At 47.1% G+C, this 25,662-nt stretch overlaps 1 long non-coding RNA gene across 1 annotated transcript in view; it reads left to right on the top strand.

Annotated features, from left to right (window-relative positions):
* LOC309625222 overlaps nt 1-24,639 on the top strand; it is a 33,523-nt gene extending 8,884 nt beyond the window's left edge. Inside the window, exon 3 of the long non-coding RNA XR_014242397.1 lies at nt 17,027-24,639. This is a non-coding gene — a long non-coding RNA (uncharacterized lncRNA). The remainder of the gene's footprint in view (nt 1-17,026) is intronic.
* Nucleotides 24,640-25,662: the final 1,023 nt, after the last annotated feature.

The raw sequence follows: 25,662 nt of genomic DNA on the forward strand, positions 1-25,662 counted from the left end.
TGAGTGTGTGTTCCATTCACTAGGCGGCTCCTGCTTTCAGGGGCTCGGGGGCTGCGGCCCCTCCCTGGGAGCCAAGGGGCACGGCTGTCCTGTTCTCCCCCGGGGCCCTAGTCTGGGCCCTTCATTGGAAACATCTGCTCCTCGAGGAACTCCTCCGCACGGGGCACAGGGCCGCGGAGGAATAATGCCTGAGTGCGATTTCCAGCCGCTCGACTTCCCCCATCCTATTCCCAGAAGGGAAGCAAGGCTGGGTGTGGAGACACAAGAGGCCCCAAGGCCACTTGATGCTGGTGGGGTGACCTTGCATCCTGGATTTCAGGATGGTTCCCACTGTTAGCCCTACAAATGACAAGTCCAAGTTTTGTCAGGCAGAATACTCCAGTTCCGGGCCTGGGACAAGCAGCCCCAGTAACTGTACTCTGTCCTGAATTCCCTGGAGCTTCTGAACCTTGTAGCCCCTACAGCTGATGGCCAGTCCTGTCTACTCCAGACAGCCGCGTGGCCTGCCGGTGGGCTATGGGTGGGGATGAGCTGGGTGACAATTTGGTTGCGGCCCATCCACCCTGCTCTGCTGGGTCTGTTTTTTGTTTTGTTTCGCTTTTGAGGGGGAGGCAGGTTGGGCGGAGGATGGGAGCTGAGAAAGTAGAAACTTGAGCCTCTAGAGCTTGGTGCTCCCATCCAGACAGGCGAGGGCTGGAGGACGGCTCACGAGCTCTTGCCGCCTGCCACCCCTGCTCTGACCTTGCTCGGGGTGCTGAGTTCTGGGGAACGCATTAGGTGCAGCTAGACTGGGCTTCTGGCCCGCACAGGTCCTGGGTCAGGGTTCACATACACAGACCCTCAGGATAAGCTTAGCCGCCAGCGACAGGAAATTTTCCTGGGCCCCCAACACATCTGCTTCCTCGTCCCTCCTCTTGGGAATCTGGACCCCGTCTGTTTGGAGGAGCTTCACCTCCACCTGGGCCTCCCGCTCAGACACCAGCCCACCTTGGGGTGAGCAGGGACTCAGGGGTCTGCCTGCGCCTCCCAAAGCCTTTTCCTGTGTCAGGGTCACATGATTACGATTGCATGGCTCAGTAGTCCCAGACAAGGAGTCAACTAAACAAATCGCAGAAATAACTCCCTTCAGCTCTTTTAACTCAGGGCAAGCTGAGAGCCCCCGGAAGGCAAGGGCAAGGCAGTGATTCTTTTATCTGCCACCCCCAACCCCTGGGAGAGGTGAGAGAAGAGGGACAGAGGACCCCCAGCAGGCCCAGCTCCCCACAGAGCTGCTGCTACCTCTCGTTCCTAACCTGTCCTTGGGGTGGCCAGGAGGAGGGAGGTTGCCCTGTACCTGCTGTATCACACCTCTCTAACCTCATTTAGCCTCCAGATTCATGAAATTAAATGCAGAGCACCTTGCCAGAGCTAAAGCGGCAGGAGCTGTGTGACACCAACCCAGCTCCATGGCCTTCTAGAAGCCCAGGGCAGAGGCACCATTTTGTTCTCTCTTCCTTTCTCCCTGATTTCAGGGAAGGTGGGGCTTGGGAAAGGGAGTGGGGAGTCAGGCTCACAAAATGCCTGCTTGGATGCAAAGTCGAGGGGGGATGAAGAAACCCGGGCAGGCCAATGGAGACACAGTCCAGCAAAGGCCCCAGAAAGAAAAGATGTTGGTCGGAAAAAGGGGAGGTGCATGGGTGCAGGGTCCAGAGAGAGGAAGGCAGCGGAGAAAAGGCAGACCACATTGGCCCAGGAGTGTCAGAACCAATCCCGTGGCAAAGTGAGTGAAGGCCAAACTCAAGGTGTCTGAGGTGTTGCTGGGAAAAGATCTGTGGTGGTGGTGGAGGAGCGGTGTGTGTGTGTGTGTGTGTGTGTGTCTCTGAGTGTGCCGCAGAACAGGAGCCTGTACACACACACACGCACATACACACACACACAGCTATAGGGTAGGCCTGTGCCAGAAACTGCTACATTCCTCTTAACCCCAAAGCCAGCCCTCTTTCCAAAATGCTTTCTCATTATTTGCAGACACATTTTTCCTCACCGCGCTCGGCTCTTGTTTCTATATTTCTATATGCTTGCTGCAGTTGAAACCCTTTCTTCCCTGCTCTGTAATGAAACTGTAAAAACACCTGCATTTTATTAATGCTGCCTGGAATGGGGTGGGCTGGGCCCCTCTGCTCCCCTCTCCACAGTGAGCCTCCTCCACTGCGCTCAGTGAAGCGAAGCATGTGGATTAACCCTGTGAGGCTGGGTCTCTGTCCTGGAGACATGGGTACCCATGAGGGGTGCAGCAAGTGCAGAAGATGTAGAGGTCCCCAGGATCCCTAGACAGATGGGCAGGCGTTCTGGGAGGTCCCCTGACTCCTTACTTCCCTCACCCTAAACTTTGGCCTGTTCCTCTTATCATTGCCCCTCATGTTCTCTCTTCTGAATTCGAGGACACCATTCTGTCTTGAAAGGAATCCTTGCAAAGTTCTAAGAGAAACTCCTCAGAAGGCTGGCCCTTTAAGCATCTATTCCACCCTTTAGGAGCCAGTGGGACGAAACCATTCCAGAAAAATAGCTGCTTTTGTCTTTAAAATATTTTAAATAAGGAAAGCATACATAATATAAAAATGCCCCATAATCCTATCACCTGAGAGTTCTGCTAACATTTCTTTTAATGCAGTACATGTACATGGCTTTAAAAAAAAAAAGCATAGGAAGGGATATCACGAAACTTAAGTTTCTCTACCCTTAAACCACAGTTGCTCTTCCCAAAGGTAATGATTGCTAACAGTTTCTTGTGTAGTCTTCAGGGAAAGAATTTAGATATATGCTGACATCTTTTTTTAATTAAAAATAAGTCTAGAATTCTTGCCATATCAGCACATGGAGACCCCCTTCGTTCTTTTTAATAGCTGCATGTTAATTCGTCATATGGCTGTACCATAGCTTATTTAAACAGTTTCCCGGTGATGGGCATGGAGGCTGCTTCCAGCTTATAGTTTTACAAACATTGCTGCGATGAGGATCTTTGGACATATGTCTTGGGTGTATATGTGTGAGTATATCTTCAGGGAAATTCTTACCAGTGCAGTGCAGGGTCAAAGGACATGTTCTTCTAACAGTCTGTCTACTCTTTTTTCTAAAAAAGAGGGTTATTTCTTTTCCTGCCCTTTTTCAGTTTTTCTACCAGGCAAACTCCTAGTCATCTGTCAGAATCCAGCTCGAATTTCATCTCCTCTGTGAAGCCTTCCCAGATTGATCCAGCAACCCACTGATTCCCTCTTCCATGCTTCCTTAGCTCTCTTACCTAAGCCCGATGGTAGCTCCATTTTTTTTTTAACATCTTTATTGGAGTATAATTGCTTTACAATGGTGTGTTAGTTTCTGCTTTATAACAAAGCTAATCAGCTAAACATATACATATATCCCCATATCCCCTCCCTCTTGCATCTCCCTCCCACCCTCCCTATCCCACTCCTCTAGGTGGACACAAAGCACAGAGCTGATCTCCTTGTGCTATGTGGGTGCTTCCCACTAGTAGCTTCATTTTTTAAAGTGTCTATTCTCCATACAGGATTGTGATATGAGCATACTGACATCTTTTCTCCCAGGCCACAATGCTTTTTGAAGTTTTTCTTCTTGCAATTCTACTTCTGGGTATATAACCAAAAACAATGAAAGCCAGGGAATTGAACAGATATTTGTACACCCATGTTCATAGTAACATTATTCACAATCGTCAAAACGTGAAAACAACCCAAACACCCATCACAGGTGAATAGATAAAATGTGACATATGCATACAATGGAATAGTATTCATCCTTAAAAAGGAATGTAATTCTGACACATGCTACAACATAGATCAGCCTTGAAGATATTATGCCAAGTGAAATAAGGCAGTCATATAAAAAATGACAAATATTGTCTGGTTCCACTAATATGAGGTACCTAGAGCAGTCAAATTCATAGTGACAGAAAGCAGAATGGGGCCGGGGAGAGAGTGAAGGGGAGTCAGTGTTCAATGGGTACAGAGGTTCAGTTTGGGAAGATGAAAAATTTCTGTAGGTGAATGGTGGTAATGGCTGCACAACAATGTGGATGTACTCAATGTCACTGGACTGTAAACTTAAAAATGGTTAAAATGGTAAATTGAATGTTATGTATATGTTGCCACAATAAAAAAATTTTTTTTTTCATATGAAAATGTACCATTTCAGACTCAAAGTTCCTGGCAAGCTCTCTCCATGGGTCGATGTAACCATCCCCTCACCTCAAGGCACAGCTGACCCATCCAAGACTGGGGAGTACTTATCCTATTTTCAGATATTTCCAGGGAAGGGAGCCCAATTACAGTATTAAGCAATCTTTTCCAGTGTCTCAAAACCCCAGACATTCTTGGTACCAGACCTTTCCTGCTGCACCTGAAGTTAATTTTTCCTTGGTCAGTAAGTGCTTTGTCAGGCACTGACTCTTCATATACTTGAAGGCTCTTGTTACATTATCCCCCAGCATCAGGGCTGAGGGCACCAAGGAATAGGCTGGTGGGTGGACTTTGAGGGCCTTGTGAGTCTGCCCCTCATGCTCACTTGTCACCAGCATGATGTACCAACATTGCTGGGCTTGATTCCTAAGGAGAGTCTGGAGCACAGGACCCCTAAGCCCTGGCAGGTGAAAGAGTTCCCCCCAGCCCCTTCCCTCACCCCACTTGGAATGTGTGGAGTTTTTGGTTTTTTTGGGTTTTTTTGGCATTTAGAGCTTTTCCCTTTTGGCTCTCCATCTGCATCCTCTGTTGAAGGCCTTTCGCTGACAGGATAGAGCTCCCCAAAGGACAGGGGCTAAGTTAGTGAGTCATTTCAGCAGCCCCCTTGGACTTTCCTCCGACCAGAGACCGCCTGGCATCTTAATCAGCTGTTTGGAAGGTGTACCTGGCAAACATGTTCCCCACAGCCTGGAAGATGCTGAGTTGTCGGCTTAGAAACCTCAAAGGGTTAATGAGAGAAGAACGGGCTGAGAAAGACTTCATCACCTGGGTGCCTGTCAACCGCAGGCTTGCAAGGCCTGACGAGGCTGAGAAGTGTTGCTGGGAGGAAGTGGAGGCTTCTCTGCTGTGAGGACCTGCCCCCAGTCCCCTTCCGGGGCACAGAGGGGAGGGCGTGAAGCTACATGGCAGCCCCACGCTCAGTGACTCAGATGTCACTGTCACCACAAAGGGAAATCCGCATGCGGGTGGGCACCTCCAGAGACCTCATTCACCTGCTAATCAGGGGATGAGGACCTCCCCCCATGCTCATGTGCCAGGCCCGTCAGACCTGGAGCATTAGCCAACGGGCTTGTGTTGACGTTTCTGATTTGAAGTCTTGGTTTATATGAAGGACCTGGCCTCAAGAAGGGCTGAGCCTTGAGGGAGACAACAGCCCTCGAGTAATTCCTGCAACTAAAGCTGAGACAAGGAAGGAGTCCCCACGGGTCAGTCCAGCAACTGGGCTTTGATGTGAGCTAGATGATGGGCATCAACATCAACATAGTTTGTGCATCATTAAGCAGTCTTGGCCCTTTCCATGTCCCAGCGAGCTGGAATGTCTAACAGAGGGAATTCCAAATGCCCTGCTAGAATTTTCATTATGATCAGGTGGCTTGGGGCAGTCCTCTGTCTAGAAGCATTTTGGAAATGCTAGTATTAGTATTTGCGTTTTGTTTTTCTAAAAATTGCAGTGCATTTATTTTTTGTTATATTTGCTCCTATCCCAACCCTCAACCCCCAGACTCATCCACCCAAGGAGCTAGTTTCAGGAAACTCAAGAAATCATGAGCCTTTCCGGTCCCTTTCTTCATGTGAAACCTGGGCAGCCTACATGCTGCAGCAGGTACGGAAAAGGCTGCCCAGGTTTCACATGAAGAAAGGGACCAGATCTGTGTTCTCCACCATTGAATTCCCAGTACCTCGCACCTTGCAGGCATATAGAGGCTCTGACTAATAGTTGATAAATCTCTAAGGGAGGAAAAAATAGTCACAGAGCGTTCACTTGAGTGGCCTGAAATTTCATAGCAAATCAGCAGTGAAGCCGGGGAGGAGAATCTGCTCTTCCACCTCACAGGCCAGTTCTCTGCAGGAAGCTGCCAGCATCGTTTGGATGGCTTTAGGTGTTAATTAGCTCTCCCAGGGGAAGCAGCGGCCAGGGCTGGGTAGTGAAGCTCAAGACTGGCTTTGAGACTGCGCCTCAGACAGGATGGGCAGGGCTCAAAGGCCCGGAAGGGCTGATTTTGGTAAAATCAGGGCCTTCCTGTAGTCAGTTGCTGGAGAAGCAATCAGGCATGGGGATTGACTCGGTACCTGGGGCTGGAGTCCCCTTGGCCCCAAATTGCCAAGCAGCCAAATTAGGACCCAGGTGGCTAGAGGTGCTCCTGGAAAGGATCTTCCCCCAGCCTGGCTCTGTGGAGCTGAAGCAGGGCTGGGATCTCTCCTCTGGCACAGGCTCCAGAGATCCCAGAGCAAAAGCAGTACATCTGTCTGTTCCTCCCCTGTAGGCCTCTGTTCTTTTTCTTAAGGGGAAGGCGTCCTGCTTTTTTTTTTTTTTTGTCAACTGGGTTAAGAAAGCCCATTCCCCATGGACAACTTTGATGGATCAGAATGTGAGCAGGAGGGAAATTGTGACTTTCCAAGAGTACTCTGTGCCTGGACTGACCATCCTTTGTGTCCCGGTCCTGAGAACCAGGGGACCAAGGGCGTGGCACAGAGGCAGCAACCGAACCAGGCTTTAGAACACCTTGGTTTGCTGTGCTTCCATTTCCCCACCAGGAGCCTTGCATCCAGGGGTTTTGAAAAGCCAATCCGGGAAAATTCCTGAGATTGTAGGCAGTTCTGGTCCTTCCCCAGCTCCTGTTCTTCAGACTTCCCCAGAGTCAGATGTCCTGCTACACAAATTCTTATTGTTCATTCTGTGGCCCAAACAGCCTAGGGCATGGTGGAGGCCGGAGACAATGGTGGTTTCGCTGAGGCCATCAGAAAAGCTTATGAAGCATGCTTGGCCACTGGCTGGGCCCATGCCATGCTCACGAAACTGGTATGGGCTGCCACAGGTTCCCTGTGGGACACTTAGCTCACCCACTTAGTCTATCAGAGGCCTGGTTCAATCTCCCTGTCCTTTGCCTGTTCATTTCTCCTCTCCCCCTGGGCCTGTCCTCCTCCTCCTCGTCTCTCTTACCTTCCCTCTTCTTACTGAGCTCTCGGCACCATGTAACTGCATAGACTCTGAGACCTGGAACATCTCACAGAGCCAGCTTTTTTCAAGCTGGCTCCATCGCTGTGAAGAGTCTGAAGGCTTTTTCTTTTAAAGATAAGTTGGAAAGGGGGTTAGAAGAGTGCTGAGAAGTTACGCCTGTTTCTTCTTTCTTTTCCTTTCCCCCTCTGGGGCTGAGACCAGATTTTTTTCCCTTTTTTTTTTACAGTACATTTTGGCAGGCCCCATTTTTTTCTGACAGAAAAAAAATAACAGGCATATTTTGGGCGATTACTCAACTGGGGTTCTTTGTGACAGGATATGCAGCTGCGTGACTAATGGAGCTGGCTTTCTCCTGGCTTCCTTCCCCTTTCAGAGCTCTTGTTTACTGCCCTATACAAAAAAAAAAAAAAAAAAAGCCATAAGTTACAGATTTTTATAAAAAAAAAATGCCTTGTGAGATACTCAAAAGCAATAAATCCTTTGGATAGTCCATTTCCAGGGCTGCAAACTCCCCGCCCTCTCCCACTTCTTCTTTTCAAATGTTCGAGCTCTTGACTCACGGCATGTGAATCTTCTCCCACCCCCATGTCCCTGCTTTCTTCTGAACATATGTCCAGCAGATCATCTGTGTGAGTGTGTGTGTGTGTGTGTGTGAGTGTGTGTGTGTGTGTGTGTGTGTGTGTGCGGCGAGTGGGAAGGGTGCAAGATGGAAACCATATTTTTACTGCTTAACTCAGCAATTGCTAAAGGAAAAAATAATGACTTCCAGGGGCCTCGGGACATTTTTTTTTCCAAGGCCTTTGTGTTTCCATAATCTATGACAATTTTGTGGTGTAAGCAAAAGTTATTAGGAAACATGGAACTAGCTTCATGGAGAAGGGTATGTTCTTCACGGGGAGGGACGGTCTCTTTATAGAGGAAATCCACATTCGGATGGCTTTGGAATTCAGAATCCTCAGGCTTCCCATAGAACTTTTGGAAGAAACTCTCTAGCTTGTAGTGTTTGACAACTGGAACTGGCCTTTCAGTTTTTCTAGAGATCAGTCGGCTTTTTATTTCAAAATGTGTCTGGCCTGTGGATGGGAAAAGCTGACTAGCTAGTTAGGTTTGGTAGAGACAGCTTGGTGTGGATGAGTTGCAGGATTTGCGGCCACTGAGTGATGGGTTGAGCCTCAGTGTGATCTGGGGCAAGTCACTTAGTGTAAGTCTCAGTTGCTCCTATGTTAAAATTAGGATAGTGGCCCTTCTCCTCTAGGTTGCTGGCAAGAAGAGTGAGATGGTAGAAGTCCAAGGCATGGGGAGAACTGGACAGAAGTACACAGCGATCACTTATAATGCTTCCTCATCCAAAGGGCCGGATCAAGCTCTCAACAGAGGAGACAGTCTTTTTTTTTTTTAAATTTTATTATTTATTTATTTATTTATTTATGGCTGTGTTGGGTCTTCGTTTCTGTGCGAGGGCTTTCTCTCTAGTTGCGGCAAGTGGGGGCCACTCTTCATCGCGGTGCGTGGGCCTCTCACTATCGTGGCCTCTCTTGTTGCAGAGCACAGGCTCCAGACGCGCAGGCTCAGTAGGTGTGGCTCACGGGCCTAGTTGCTCCGTGGCATGTGGGATCTTCCCAGACCAGGGCTCGAACCCGTGTTCCCTGTATTGGCAGGCAGATTCTCAGCCACTGCGCCACCAGGGAAGCCCTGAGGAGACAGTCTTGTTCTCTGAGAACTACGATGCCAGGTGATGAACAGGAGAGAGGTTACTTACACAGCAGCCCAGGACGCAGTTCCAGGGGTGTTTTCCAGGATGGTATTGCCTTCAAGTTTACCTACTCCCTGGTCGTCTTCCACGCAGGTCTCAGAATTATAACTTTGATCACATTCCTTTTCTACGCAGGAAACTATCTCATCAAACCCAAACAAAAGGTACCACTAAATCCATCTCGCCTGCTTTTTCTTCTGTAACTAACTCACCCTTTGCATGCACTCTGTCCTAGAGAAGTGAACATGGGGCCCAGGTTCCTCTAGCTCCTGGCCCAACATTTTCCCTGGATGTCATTTGGAGGCCCACCTCCTCCTTTACCTTCTACTGCTTTTCCTGTTCCTCTCTGTTAGACCCTGCTCATTTGTCGTCTCTTAGAAGATTTCATCTAAAACTGAGCTCCTCCTAGAGTCTCCACTGATGAAGAAAGCCTTGAGTGGATGCTCCAAACCCTCTGGCAGCCCTAGCAATAATGTTTTTCACTCCCCAGAGCTCAAGTCTAATGACCTCAGCTAAGGCAGTTGACTTGATTTCACCAGAGGGTAAACTGAGGCACCAGCCAGGGCACTAACTGGAGAGGGATTTCACAGCAAGTCCTTGACACAGACAAGAATAGAAACCCCACATCCTGATTCCAGTTTGCCTGGAGTTTAAAGAGGCACCTTAGCTTGGATATCCCAGAATAGCTCCTCCCAGGCCGACCAGCTGTGAAGTGATGTGTTGCAAGGGTTATTTTTTGCCTTGGCTTAACTCTTAAAAAAACACCCCAGACTCCTAAAATCGGCCTAAGAAAATCCATTTGTCACAATGTCATCCGCTTGCCAAGTTTAAACCTAGTATATTACATCATGAACGCCTTCAGGCCTCATTCTCAGCTTACGGTGATGCTCAGGTATCTGAATTAAGTTCAGAAATCACAGTTTATTGAAGGAAACAGATCATTAAGTCACTCCACTGGACTGAAGCCGTTGACATTGCTTATTTGGGGAAGCTGAGCATTGGATAATTTTCTCTTGATTCCTGTGGACCTGGTCTAGCTGGAGCTTTTTAATGAAGGGTGTGGCCATCAGATGGCATGAGGCCCATAAAAACTAAAAAGAAGGAGGGAAGGGACAGTGGTGTGCTGGAGCTGGCTTGCGTTAGCTGATTGTTAGATTTTCAGGAATTTTGCAAGCTGCTTGTTCAACACAGCCATTATGGCAAATTAAATTATATAAACTTATAATTAAGTAAATGATATTAAAAACAAAGGTAATCAATAGTAAAAAACAGATTGCATCCTAATTATTTCGCTACCCTTTGCTATTACCTACGCTCTTGAGTTATTTGCTATTACATCAATATACTGAGAATACTACATAGTGCTATGTCCCTATGCTCCTCTTCCCAATTTCACATTCAGTAACATCACATTGGGTAGTTGGGAATTAGCCATGGTGAGACTCTTTGCACCACAGAAACTGGCACACTCTACAAATTGGGGCTTTATTGTTTTGTTGATTGTCTAGACTTAAGAAAGTGATAGAGAAAATGTTAATAAGGCAGATTAAACATAAAAGTGTGCTGCATCTGTAGCAATGACTTTGTGAATGACACAACAAATCAAGGTCATATTCTTCCAGTACTCAAAAATAACTATCAAATTCAGCAAAGAAGTCGCTCCTGATGTTGACAAATGAGTGAAGTTCTGGAATCCATCTTTATTGTTTCACTTTTGACTTACTTATGATTGTAAATGCAATTATCAACGAACATTCATGTCAGTCCTACACGTGGGAAGCCAGTTGGTAAATGTTGACCATCACACTACTAGAAAAGAGTGCATCTGGATTGCTCCCTTGGGGTCCCAGAAGGAAGATCATTGTAGAACACCTACAACTGAGTAGTAAGGGGCATGTCTGAGGGACAGTGTGGAAGAGGTGATACTAACTGCTGGGTAGAGAACAACACTGATGATACAATTTAGAGCCAGCAGCAGAGACTAGCCCATCAGAACAGGAATGTGGAAAATAAACTAGATAGGCTAAATTGAAGTGTACCACTGGATACCAACAAGGTTAGATAGTAGAAAGCCATAATAACTTCTAAGTTCAAGGTGAGGATTAATACCATTTATTCACAGTGCCTTAAAGTTCTAAAGGTCTTTCCTATTCATGGGCTCATGTGACCACTGGAACAGAACTGTGAGGTAGATAGGTAAGTGAGCTATCAGCATCATACCCATTTTACAGATGGGAAACCAAGGCTATGGGTGATTAAGTTATTGGCCCAAGGTTTCTCTTTCTACATAAATGGCTAAGCTTGTATCGATACTTGATGGAGAAAGAGAAATAGCACAGACTTTGGGGTCAGACATACCTGGGTTAAAAATCTAACCTTATCATTTATGTAACTTTGGTAAAGTTACTTTACCTTTTGAAGTCTTGTTTGTTTTTAACTTACCAAATGGGGACGATAATGCCTAGTTCACAAGTTTGCAGCAAGGGTTGGTTTAAATAAGATAATAAGTGTAAAGGACCTGCCACTTAGGAGGCCTAAGTCTGACCCCCGAACTGGGTCCCAGCACCAGGCCGATTTAGGCCCAAAGATCCCTGTTCTGCTTGGTGTTTTAAACGCTGTGGGTGCTCAGGACAATATGGTATATGTGAAGATATATATGAAGACGGTTTGTTACAGGGGCCAGGAGATTTCATTTGAGGTTCCCGAAACCTCATTTTCTAGCTTTGACCTTAAGCCTCGGTTTCCTCATCTGTGACACTGAGAGGAGCATGCCTGGCTCCTCCACCGGGTCACTGCCAAAGCTGAATGAGATAAAGCATTGAAAGGACGTGGCCGGTCCCACAGGCCCATCTGTTATGAACCCCTGGGGCCTCTGGCTCCGGGTGCCCGGGGGAACCACTCACTGCAGCAAGCCAAATGGGCTGATGTGCCTCTGCAAGAAGAACCAGGCTCCTCTGGTGGATGCTGACCTCCCGCTGGCCTGCCGGCAAGCGGAGACACAGTCCCTGGATGCTGGGCAGAGAGGCTTGTCAGCCAATCAGTGCAGCTCAGGTGCCAAGCACATGGGAGAACACCCACAAAGCACTCTGGAGCGAGACAAAGGGCGCCTTCCCTGGCTTCATTCCTCAGTGGGGGGCTCGCCACTCCTGCCTTGCCCCAGAAGTGCCTGTGCAGGTGTGGACACGTATGCCCCCCTGGATGCTGGCTCTACCCCGATAGTGTGCATCGCAGGTGCAAACTCCACTCTCTTGCAGCTGCCTCTGCAACTGTGGGCCATGCAGCCCTAACCTCCCCAGGTCTCAGTTTCCAGAGCTGCCAAAGAGGAGCCACAGGCACCCTAAACCCCCTTCTTACTGGGAGATCTCCCAGAAGCTTAAGGATAGTTTTAGATTTGGGGGGACCTCTTTGTGACAGCCTGCCTTCCCAAACTACATGCAGCCATGTCCCTTGTTATAGCTCAGAGACTTCGGTGTCCCCAACTGTCATCTACTGTGAGGATCTAGAGCCGGCCTGCCAGGATGGGGTACTACCTTTCACTTACTAGCTCTGTGACCCTGGGTAAGTCACTTTAACCTGTCTGTGCCTAGGTTTTCTTATCCCTAAGAGGAGGACTCACAGTCACACTACCCTTATAGGTTGTCACATAGATGGTATGTCACTTAGATGGTAACTCACTTATGAGTTAATGTATGAGTTAACACAAATGTATGAATTCAAAATTTACATGAAAAGCACTCCAACCAGTGCCTTGCACATAGTAAGACTAATTATAAGTGATGAATCATAATAATAATTATTATTATCCATTTTCTACCCCAGTTATTATTCTGGTCCCATTTCCGTGACTTTCTCACCATAGCCTCAGGGCCTGGCCCTATCTACCCTAGGTTGCTACTGCCATGAACACCCCGAGACTCATGGAAGCAGGGGTGGAAGAGAAGTTGCCTAAAACAGATTGGGATGGAGGACTGAGAAGGTGATGAGGCTGGGCTCAGGGAGGGTAGGGGAGAAGACAAAGGTCATAGAAACAGGATGAGGGGACAATGCCTGGGCTAGCCTCTCAGAGGCTGATGGCCCAATGCAGTAGCAGAGCATCTGTGGAATTGGTCCCATATCTAGGCTCCCCCAGCACCTGCCTTAATCTGACTTTTAGTAACGTGTGTACCACAGTGGTATAGAAAAAATTCAATTCTCCAAATACTGAGCTCGTTGAGGGGAAGTCTCATCTTTGCCTTTCTTGTGTAAGGTGGGAACTCAATAAATGGCCCTTAAATTGAACTGTATTTGAAAGTTAGTGTATTCACCACACACCTCCTCCCTTGACTTAAGGTGGAAGGTTGAGATAACTGGGGCCTCTTGGTCCCAACCCCAGGCCTTTTCTCAGTGCTTCTGCTACTGTGCTGGGCCTGCAAGGGAATCCGGAATCCCTGAGACACCCAAGCGAGCTGTGAGACTCATGCCAATGTGCCAAGACCTACGCCACTTCCTGCTGTCATTTCTTACCCATCCTATGGCCCTGTGCGGGATCGGTGCCAGGTGAACCCAAGAGACTTGAAATCTCCTCAAGCGATATCTCAGAAAAGCAAGGCCTGACTCAGATGTTTTTAGATCCCCCCAAACTCCCTCTAGATGTTGAAAGCACCCCAATCCTCAAGATATGATGTCAAGGAAGGGGGGCAGGAAAGGCCTGGCTTGTCTAACTGCTGCCCCTCTTCCTCTCCCTCCTCTGCCTCTCCTCCTGACCCGAAAGAGCTTTCCGCGGTCCCCTCCCGCCCGCGGGAACTTCCGTCAGGTTGCCTACCATCTTTTCTGCACTGTAGCTTACAGTAAGTTCCGTTATCAGACCTCCTGGCTCTGCTCTTGTAATGGAAAAGGAAGCCTTTAAAATTTAGGATTCCTCAAGAGTCAGCGTGGACCCTGGAGGCCGGGCAGTGGCCCATCATCACAGACAGTGTCCCCTCCACAAGAAGAAGCCATAGCACAAGGTGACTCCCAGGGAAAGGAAAATACAACAGTTTAAGATGTTCATTGGTATTGCCCCAGCATACCTACGAAATCAAACAAGTATCATGATGCTACATCTGTATAATTTGACATATCATTTCATACTTACGAATATATATTTAAAATAAATGGGAAGGGCACACAGCAAACGAAAGTGGTCTTTCTTGAATGAGAGGAATAGACATAATTTTCGCCTCTTTCTTTCAGCTCAAGCATGTTTCCGATTTTTCTATAATTAACGTATGTTACCTAAGAGTAAAAATAAAAAAACAAAATTGAGAATTTCTTAACATTTTATGTGAAATTTTATATAAACATGTAAGAATATATATGAATGAATGAATATTTCATATGTAAAGAATTCTATATCCCTCTTCATTTATATAATTATATATTATGTAATATATAATATAGCATAATATAATATATATTACGTACAATATACTATATACTATGCATTGGTATATATTATACTATTCATATATAGGTGACTATTCATGAAGAAATACTGGAAAGTAATACAACAAAATACTATCAATAGTTTTCCAGCTGTGTTTTTTCTGTATTTTCCAAGTTTTCTGCATTGGGCATTTATTATTTTTGTAATTAGGAGGGGAAAAAAGTGTGTGCACACGTATGTGTATGTGTGTTTTGCATTGGTGAAAACAAAAGTTTTCAAGTTATTTTTAGATCATTATTTTTGTTTGTTTTCTGGGTACAGGATATTTGCGTTTCTTTTTCTTTTTTCCTCCACTTATATAATGTTTTTTGTTTGTTTCTTTGTGCAGTTTGTGTTTGTTCTTGGCAACTGTACATTGTTTTTTCATTTAAAAGAGAAGAAAGCAGAACTCGTATGCTTCATATCCCTCCATCATCATCACCAGTAAATCCATTTTTATCCTTTGACTAACCTAAATTTAGAGGATAAGTATTAACTAGATTTTTTCCCTTCCAGTTTTATTGAGATACAATTGACACACAGCACTGTGTAAGTTTAAGGTGTGCAGCATAATGACTTGACTTACAGACATCATGAAACGATTATCACAGTAAGTTTAGAGAACATCCAGCAACTCACATAGATATGAAAAAAAGAAATAGAAAAAAATTGTTTTCCTTGTGTTGAGAACTCTTAGGACTTACTCTCTTAATGACTTTCGTATATAACATACAACAGGGTTATATATTTACCACGTTGCCGGATATCAGCTTTTCTTGGCATGAAAACAGGTACAACTTTTTTCCTGTTGACTCGCTTCTAAAAGTCGGGCTTAGACTCTGAAGTCTAAGCAGGATCTGATGTTTCAATTTGGCCAGATCTGGCTGGTCCATAGTGCTGGTCAACATGGGGGGTGAGCATCCAGCATTGTTTACAAACAACGAGAAAACCACACAGTCGAGAATGTTCTGGACTTAATTTCCAAGCATGAGGAGCTCTGTTTTGTAGGTGCTGCCTGTCTGGGGATGGGGGTGGGGGAATGTATGGACGATGAATCCGGAACTCTTTTCACAGTCCAAAGCAAGAGAAAGGTGAAACACTCTCCGAAGGGGGGTGGTGAAGCTGCATCCTGGCTGTCCAGGCCCCTGGGGAGACGAGCATGATGATCTCATGGTTATTTTCCATCCCCTATGATCTATGGGACTTCCCTAATGCTTGTGTAGCTGTTTGTAATTTGTTCTTTGGCTAGTACTTTCTAGATTGCTATGAGGGAAAACACTGATTTCTCCATTTGTATTCTGGGCCATATAAATAGTAGTTTTAGGTTCCCACCCTCTGTTTATAGATTTTCCTCTGGAAATTTTATCCAATATAAAAATGGTCTTGAGAGAAAGAAAATTCTTAAATAGGTGGCTCTAGACATTCTGGACCCTCTGGGCTCAGATGGGTTCATCTGCAAACAAGGACTTACTGTTCCTACTCCCAGCCCCGTTGCCCTTGGAGTTCTCTGAGGGCAGATAGGCCTTCCTCTCTGCCTAGAAATTTGACATTCTCTACTGGAAGTTTCGGTGTAATGGCAAATGTCATTTTGAGGCCTCAGAATGTTTTCCACTCATCACCAATCATCCTTCCACAAAGCAGTTTTTCAATCCTTCCCTAGCACTAGTAAGGATTGAGAAACAATAGAGGTTTCATGCTCTTGTCCAAACTGCATGGAAAGTTCCAGGGGCTACAGGAGGGAAGGATGGGGAGGAGAATAAAAACAGAACGTCAGGGTCTCAGGATGTCCAGCTTGAAATATTAGCCTCTGGGACTCACTGCTTCAAACATGTCACTGAGTCTATAAATACCGTTCTCATCACCTGGAGTTGTGAAGCTAACATTGCTCAGCTCTCTCCTTTGCATTTATGGTGCCCTTGGGTTGCAGAACACGGTTCACCCAACCACCACCTTCCATGGGCCTCTGTGGGATCCTAGGACTATCAGAGGTCAGCCTAGAAAGGAAAACCCATTACACCACTTCCCCTAAGCAGGACCACCTGGACCCACACTCAGTTTCACTGAATATTCTATCATTCTTCCAGCTGATGTATCTTTCTGATCACTTAAATTCCTTTTTGGATAACCAATCAAATCCGTAAGTATTGTCTAAAGCCCTACAGTGTTCAGAGCACTGGGGAGGTGTCCTTGGGACAAGAATTTGGGGACAAGATTGGGGACACACAGGGAGACAAAGGCCAACACATCTGAAAGAGAGAACATATGGGATGGCCATCCATGAAGAAGTAAACTGTGTAGAGTGGACAAAAAAGTACCACGAGTGGAGAAGGAGATGGGTGTGGGCTCCAGGCTTCTCTGAGGTTTGGCCAAGGGTTGGGGTTTGGGGCGAGGGCAGGCTTGGAACAGGGCCTTAGAAGATGGGCAAAATCTAGATAGATATTGTGAGCAAAGGGAATGGAAGGAGCAAGGACAGAGAGCAGGAATAAGCAGGATGTAGGGTGGGTTTGTATGTCTGGCCAAGGTGGAATTCAGGTGGGGGAAGGCCTTCAGAGCAGACTGGAGCTGTGGTGGGATGGGGTTACATCACCGAGGGCTTTAAAAGCTTCTTTTTCACTGTGTTCCTGTGTGCTGTTTTCCAGATAAAGACATGTTGCCAGCAATGAATGGCTTGTCCCCAGATCTGACACTTGCCCTGGACTTCTTCCTCCTACCTCCTTCCTTATACTGGCCCACTAGTAAGCCCCCAAGCACTGACCAACCCAGGACAAGTGGTTTGCCCAGTTACCATAGGTGCATCATGGGCAGTCCAGGCTGACTTTTCTTCATCAGGGAATTTCATTTTGCCAACAGAGCTGGACTGGGAAGAGACTGGATCAAGGGTTTGGGCTGTGTCTCCCCAGGCTACCATCTTGGGAGGGCCAGTGGCAGATGCCAGGAGCTGGCTGGCATCAGGGTGCAATCTGGTAGCCACAGAAGAGACCCTCATCCTTGGAGGGTCTGTGAGCCCACAGACAGCTGCTTGGCTTGGCTTGACTTGGCTGGGAGCATTTCAGCAGAGATGAGCGGGAAATGGATGGCTGGTTGAGAGCAGACAGTGAGAGGGGAAAAAAGGGTCTTCAGAGCTGAAATGAGATATGTGTGAGCCCCTATCTACAAAAGGGCAAGACTGGCTTTGGACAACGTTGCCGGCAAACTTGAATCAAGTTTCATTTTTGCCTGAAGCTCCAGGGGAAGATGAGGGTGGAAGACACCTGCCAGCGCTGCTCTCCACGTGAAAGGGAAGATGAAAAGGAGCAATTGCCCGGGAGGGCCAGGTGGATGCGGTAATGAGACAGAGGATGTGAGGTCAGGATGTGAGAGGGAAAGTCACGGCTGGGGATGGCTGGGGACGGGGTGCTCCCAAGGATGGGAACTATGGCAGCAGTTCTCGGACTTTTCCATGTGTGTGCTCCTGGCCCACTGCCCTCTACGTGGATTCGTGAGATCAAGAAGCAAAAGTAAGGGAAGAAGGACTTTTCAGCAGAAATTTCCCATAAACAAAGACTTGCTCCCACCAGCAGAGGTGCAGCGGGGGGGGGGGGGGGGGGGCACTTGCCACTCCTCCCTGCCTCAGAACCATGACTTTCTCACTCAGAGATGTCCATCTGTCCAGCCATTTCGCCAAGCCCTGGAGCCCCATGCTGATTTCCTTTGGAAGAGCCCCAGCTCCTGGGGTGACCTCAGCAGCAGCAGGACCCACGGATGGCTCCAATTCCAAACTTCCCATCCTGGGCAAGGATCCGCCTGGTCTGTGGAAGTTAAAATAACACACTGGCTGTTTATGAGCAAGAGCCCTCAATAAAGTCATAGGGATGGTTCTCTCTGCAGCGTGTCTAATCTTCTCTGGCTGCCTTTCTGGGCCCTCGGCTCCCGATCTATTTTGGTCTCTCTCTTCTTTGACTCATTCTGGGACTTCCGTGCCATAAATCTGAGCCCCCTCCAGTGCTTGGTCCCACCAGCAGGCAGACAATTCAGAATTAGCTGTGGTCATGGTTGTCCAAACTGACAGGCAGGGAAACTGAGGCACAGCAGGCTACAGGGCCTCATCCCGCCTCCCACAGTGACACAGCGGCAGAGCTGCCAGCAAGGCCCAGGGTTCTGGCTGGGGCTTTAGCACTGGAGTTTGTGGGGAAGGCTGGGGGCCATGTGACCTGTTAGATGCTCTTACTGGGCCATACTTGGCCACAAATCCCAGGGCTGTCTGGCAAATGGGATTGCAGTGTGTGTGTGTGTGTGTGTGTGTGTGTGTGTGTATGTGAGGCTTGATGGTGCTGTTTGAAATCCTCCCCATGCCTGGAGTTTGACAAGCGCAGAGTAGAGGAGGACCAGAAAACCCGAAATAATGGGGATGAGAGAACAAAGAGCCTTCCCAAAGCCATGGTTCAAGTTGTGGGCAAAATATCTTCCTGTTTCTCAGGCAAACCACGCCCCCCCCCACCCCCCTAAAGGGCTGGCTGGGCTGGTTTGGGCAGTCCAAGGCCAGAGCTGAAGTTCTGATTCCAACCCCTCCTGCCTCTACCAGGCCTCCCTGGGTGCAGGGCCTACATGCTCTGGAGAGGGGAGTCGTGGAGTCGGGGAGGAAGGGAGGCTGTTAGGGTTTCAGACACTTTCTAGGTGCCTCGGGGGACCTACGTATTTCCTATGTAAAGTTCAGTCTGTTTGCGATGAGGCCTCTCTTCTTTGCTTATTTCTGGAGAGATTAAAAATAGCGAAATCAGCTTCATCTGGGACTCTCTGAGATCAACAAGGCCACTGTTTCCAACAGTATGAAAATACCAAGCAGCCCCACCCACATGCATGGGTCACACGGCGTGGCAGGACTGGTAGGCTTTCTGTAATGTAGGAACTTTAAGTTGCATGAATTCTCAACAGATAAGACTGTTTTTAAACGCCAGCAAGGATATCTCCAACTAAAATGGAAAGGATTCCACACGGTTTAGGGCCTGAAGTCCTCTCTTTCTTTCCTTCTAACCGAGCTCAAAGCTGTGAAAGCCTTTTCAGGAGAACCTACTGTGGTTCAATTATTTCACCAGTTTGAGACTTTCTGTAGGGATTTGGGCACAGAGTAGATCCTGGGCAGCTGTAGACACAAGGATGCTGCTCCTGACCTGCTACCATCAGCGCAGCAGATGCCCAAGGTTGTTCCATCAGAGGTTGGGAGAGATGGTGGGGAACAGCCCCCATCTGTGAGATGGCTCCCTGAGCTGAGGAGGGCCATGGGTCAGAGGAACACTCCTTCTTGTGCTCTGCATTAGTCAGCATGGGCAAGGCTGTGTTGCAGTAACAAACACACCCTCACATCTCAGTTGTTACGCCATCTGAAACTTGTGACATCAAGGTTGTTGTAGTCAGGGAAGACAGAACAGGAGGGTTGCTGGGATGCTTTTAAGGGCCTTTAAAGTGGCTGATATCACTTCTGTCCACGTCTCTTTGGCCAGAATCAGTCACATGGCTTCGACCTAACTGCAAGGGAGTCTGGGAAATGTAAGATTTGGGATAAGCAGGCATCATTGGAGGCTTTGACCTGGTATCATCAGCCATAGCACCAAAGCCTAAAGAACATCCTCAGAAAAACCTCTTACGAGGCTGTAGGCAGAGCAATACTGTGGACCGACAGGGCCTGCTGATCGCCCACCACCGTTCCCTCCTGGCGTAGTAATGTAGCTGCTTCAAGGAGACATCCTGGAGCATAACGCAGGTCTGGATGCCAAGATGGAACCTAGAGCAGGTAACTGGAGAGAATAAAAATAAGTACGTGGCTTATAGTGTAAGTAGATGTATCCTAGACCTTCAGAAGGCAGGGTGAGGCCCTTTGGTTGAAAGCACAGGGATTTGTAGTAACTTGTGCTTATGGGGAACCACAGGTCAGTTTCCCTAGCAGACCCAGGCCAGGTGAAATGTCTTCTTCATGTCTGCTTCACTTGAGGCTCTCCTACAGGCAGAACTCATGAGGCAAATGCTTTCTCCTGCTGGAGGTGCCTCATGCCAACACCCCAAGGCTGGGTTGCCTTCAACTAGGACACAGTGGTCACATCCTCAGCCACTGGGGGGCCATGGGGCAGGGCTCAAGTGCTTTTCTGGGATGGTGTTAGGAAGGGAATTCTGCAAACAGTGAAAAGTAAACCAAGGGAGATTTAATAAATAAGAGCTAATTTACATACTTTAACAGCAACAGAAGTAGTAAAGCATTCAGTCCAGACTGAACTGAGTGATCATTATGGATTTTCTATGCTGGGAACTAATAGAACTTTGACAGGAGGAAGTTATTTGTAGAGTCCACCTTGGTATTGGCCTGAGAATCCAGAGTTGAACCCTCACTGATATGTGGATGAGCCGGAAATATTGGCTCAATCTGGGTGTGATGGTTAATTTGATGTGTCAACTTGGCTAGGCTGTGGTGCCCAGCTATCTGGTCAAACACTAGTCTAGATATTTCTGTGAAGGTATTTTTTGGATGTGATTAACATTTACAATCAATTGATTTTAAGTAAAGCAGATGACCTTCCATAATGTGGGTGGGCCTCATCCAGTCAGTTGAAGGCCTTAAGAGCAAAGGCTAAGGTTTCCTGAAGAAGAAGAAGGAATTCTGTCTCCAAATTGCAACATAGAAATTCTGCCTGAGTGTCCAACCTTTGGACTCAAGACTGTAACATCAACTCTTACCTGAATCCAGGCTGCCTGCTGCCAGTTAAGAAAAAACTCTCTCTCTCTTGTCTTCTATCTCTATCTCTACCTCCCATTGGTTCTGTTTCTCTAAAGAACTCCGATTAGTACAATGAGGGAGAAGTCAGATTAAATTAGAAGTCATTTCACAGATTAATAGACATTTTTATTAATTCATAAGGAAAAGGAGTAAATTATAGGGAATTACAAGTTGTAACGATATAAATGGGGGAGTTTTACTAAAGTAGCAGTATTTACTATTGCGTTAAATACACAAAGTGGGGTGTAACACAGACTAAACTCAATAGAAATGGTATGGTGTTTTAGTGATTTCAATTCTGAAGAGGTGGTGTTTGCTGGGGGAACTTCCTGTCTGGGGCTCTTCCTCTTCCTGTCTGAGTACATCCTTGTGTGTTCTCCTCACATTAAAGCGTGTGATAAGCCTCTGTCTGTGCACCTGAGCCACAGATTGTGCTTGCAAATTACAGGCCTAGTGCTGGCTCTGCCTCCTTTCTTTTAGTTCCATTTAAATCATATATGTCCTTTTAAACAATAACTGTCAACTAGGGCCAGAAAATCTGCCTCAAACTGCTTTAGGAAAAGGAAATCTAATGGTCCCTGCAACCAAAAGATCCTGAGGGCTAGCATCAGACACAACTGGATTCAGGACCAAAAGAATATATTGTCAGGACTTGATTACTTTCCATCTCTCAGCTCTGCTCTCTGCTATGTTGGCTTCAGACTCAGTTTTCACATGACAGAAAAATAACCGCAGTTCCAGGCCCTACACCTCTCAGATTTGAGGTTCAAGGGAAAAGAGTGAGTCTCTTTCCCAGAAATCCTAGGGAAAACCTCAAGGTATCTTATTGAATCTGTTTGATCAGATGGCAGTTCCTAAACTAATCACTATGCCCAGGAGAACGGGTTCCACTGATTGGCTTAGGCCTGGGTCATGTGCTTCCTCTTGAGCTGCCCTGGAATCTCATGGACCGAGAACAGAGGACAGGGTGGGGTTCCCCAAGAAGAAAAGGGGGCTTGGGTACCAGAAGAGTAGATGAATGCTGAATAGTTAAAAATGACAAATGAGAAAGCTTAAACATTCATAATCTATTTATTTATGGAAAAGCACCTCTGGGGGCAAGGCCAGCATGAAGTTGCTTTATCCTTTTTTTGACTGCCCCAGGATCTCTTTCCATTAGTGCTTGGTGCAACTGCCGCTGCCAGGGTGATGCAAGTTCTATTAGTAAAGTGTCCTTCCCTTAAGTCCCTTTCCCAACACCCAGCTCTATTTCCAGAACTTGATTATAGACATAGCTGGGGAGGAGGTAGGGGGGAGTATATTTCTGACAAAGTGATGTTTCCATTTCACACATATGACTAATAAGGAACTTGGCCAGGAATAGTTCTTTATACAGTTTTGAAAACCCTGGCCTAGACCATAAATCACTGAATGGAGCTCTATCCACATCCTTTAACTTGAAACTCAGTTTCCATCTGCCCAGTATCCTGCCTGAAGAGTGGAGGAACAGAAGAGTTGACACTGAGTCTCCAATGGTGTCATCCCACTGGGATAGCACCCGGGCCTGTGGGGAGGTCACCTTCCCATGGCATTGCCCTCAGCAGCAATCTGGGGTCAGGCAGAAACTCTGAGCTTGGTCCCTCACTCCCTTCTCCTTATGCCTTGCCAATATAAGCCTTAAAAGTCATGGAAACATCTCTGGTGTTCTAACTCAAGGGATTCCAGCAACAGAGGTCAGAGAGTGGAAGGTCACGTAGGAGTATGTGGAAGGGCAGATATCTCTGGGCAGGAAGATGCTTGCCCTTGATGTAGCCATGTGGGAGTAAGGGGCTGAAAAGACAGAGGGGCATGGCCGAGCTTGGGGCTCTCAGAAGAGAGAAACAAGGAGTGAGGTGCACTGGCTGGAAAAAGAAGTGTGTCCAGGTTGAGACTCCAGAAACCCGGCAAGCTTCCAACACAGGGGCTGGAGGATAACGTGGTACGAGATGGTCCACAGGATGAGTTGACACATTGACAGCTCCATGGGAAAGGCTCAGTGGTAAAGGCTGGGGTTGGAACAGCAAGTAAGCAGACCAATCCAATGTGATCAAATGCAAGCAAGACAGAGCAGGTGGAAGATCTGTTAGTAGCAAATGGATACCCTGGGGCGATGAAGGAAGGAATTGTTCTCTCTCTTCCAACAGGGAGAGCTGTATTCCTCCATCTTGGCAGAATTTCCAACTTTCACAGGGCCCAGATCTTTGGGGAAACTTGTTTCGCCCTACGCCAGCTAAAAATAGTTGGGTGAAATGTGACTGACCAGAGAACCTTTGACCTCTCTTGGGCTTAGCTTTTGGACAGAGTTAAGAGATTCTCTTCTGAGCCTTATTTTGGTAAGAACATCATTGGGGGGAGGATGGGGTGGGAGGAAACCCTGCAAGGGCAAGCGAAAGGACACCACATTTCTGGAGCTTAAACATGTAGAAATTGTGCTTTGTGGTTGGGGGACTTTAAGATCATGCCAAAAAAGGGATAGGAAAGGGGTTCAGATAGAATGTAAAAAACAGCCTCCTAGAGTATTCTTTGCTAAACCTTCTCTTGAAAATAAGTAATAGAACTGACAGCTTCTCCAGCTACTAAAATAACAACAACAAAAATGTTTATGTTTTCTTTCTCCTGTAGTGTGTGGGCAGATTACCTGAGGTCCAAATTCCCCTGTAGCCATAACTAGTAAAACCTCGTGGCAAACTGCTAGCTCATCCTAGTGCCAAAGCAACACCCTCTATGGGTGCTGATGGATTTTCTCTTAATATAATCTAGGATAGCTCTCATTAATAGAGTGATGCACTATAATTTGGTGCTAAACTCAGTGTTTTACAAATATAATCTCATCAAGTCCTTGCAATGAAATTGTGAGGAGGGATTACTGCTCCCATTTTACAGAAGAGCAAGCAGAGGCTCACGAAGTTAAATAGCCACAAAATGAGAAAATGGTGGAGACAGAATTCAACCCCATTTGGTTAGACAACAAATTCTGTGCACTTAACCACTATGCTGTTCTCACCGACACCTACACAACCCCCCACATACCTGAACACTGTTGTCCTAAGTCTTTAGGCAACATGATTCAGAATAGGAGTGCATCCATCAGCATCCTGGCAGGAGAGAGATGGCACACTCCAAATGGTTAATTGAGGAGAATTTAGAAATGGGAGGACTTACAGGTTGAGTAAGGTTAAAGGAAACTAACAAGACATGGTGAAGCCTTCCAGGGCTGGCAGGAGTGAGGGCCTGTGTGGACAGAGGGAGAGAGGCATGAGGGAAAGTGCCTTAGGACGGAGCTGCCCAACAGGAGCTGTGGTCTTGGGTAGAGGGACAGTAGAGGGACACAGCCAAGTAGGGGCTGGTAGAGAGAAACCAGGGGGCTACATACCCCTGACGTTGCCCCACCCTCCTCTCTCTTGGTGCCTCTCATTTGCTGAACCCAACTGAAGCCAGAGGGCAAGGGCACCCAGTGATGCCGTCCTCAAAGTCAGCCTCCTGGGGCACAGAGCGGGGGGAGAAGGACGGAGAGGGGATCTGGAGGAGAGATGGACATGCCCAGAACAATGAGCTAACAAGCCTGGCTGTCTGAGGGCAGCTTCTTCTTTGGGATTCAGGGCTAATCTCTTTCATCTACAGGTAAAGGAATGTCTTCTAAAGACTTGAGAAAGAAAATGCTGGCCATTAGGAATCAGTATGGAGTCACCAAGAAAAGAGATGGTCTACCAGTTGCCCTTTTAGGGAGGGCATGGGATTCCTAAGCTGGAAGTTTATGGCATTGCAGTAGGCAGCAGAGCAGGTACCTATGGCACTCTTGAGGACAATGAGGCCTGGAAGACAGCATAAATAGAGCGGCTGGGGATGTGCTGAGTGACTGGCCCTAAAACACAGATAGATGAATGTCAGCCTGGACAGACGGTCCCACCAGTGTCCCAAAGCTCTCCCATAGCCCTTACATTTCAATAGTTCCATCAGAGACTAGGAAGAACCATCAGAGATCAGGCTTACCCACTTGTGGCTAGAAGTAGTTCATACTTTGGATTAAAGAATTAAAATCTCCCCAAATCCTGACAGGGAAATTGGATGAATTCTGGCTAAATATAATATGATGAAAAATAATAGGGTTAAAGGTACATCTGGAACTTTGGGGCCAAAACAAATGGAGCTACAAAATCTCCGATGGGAGGATGTGAAAGACTTGTGGGTTTACGTTGATGGTAAGCTTGAGATGAGTCAACCTGCATGCTTACCAAGAAAACTGGTGTGATTTAAGGTGACATTAACTGAAGAAGAGCATTGAGGACAGGGAGGAATTTCTCTTACTGGACCCTTTACTGGTCCGTCCCATCTGGAAGGCCAGAGGGAGCGTCACTTTGAAAGGAGAAGCACAAAGAAATGGTACTGCATTTGGGGAGAGGCCTGGGGATGGGGGAGGGTGTCTGAGAGAGTATCTCGTGAGGAACGTGTGAAAGAAAAGGAGCGGCAGATAAGAGAGCCAACAAGAGAGAGGTCTTCAAGGTGCCTTGTCTGTGT

This window comes from Balaenoptera borealis, assembly GCF_965194805.1.
Source record: "Balaenoptera borealis genome assembly, chromosome: 3".
Taxonomy (NCBI): Eukaryota; Metazoa; Chordata; class Mammalia; order Artiodactyla; family Balaenopteridae; genus Balaenoptera; species Balaenoptera borealis.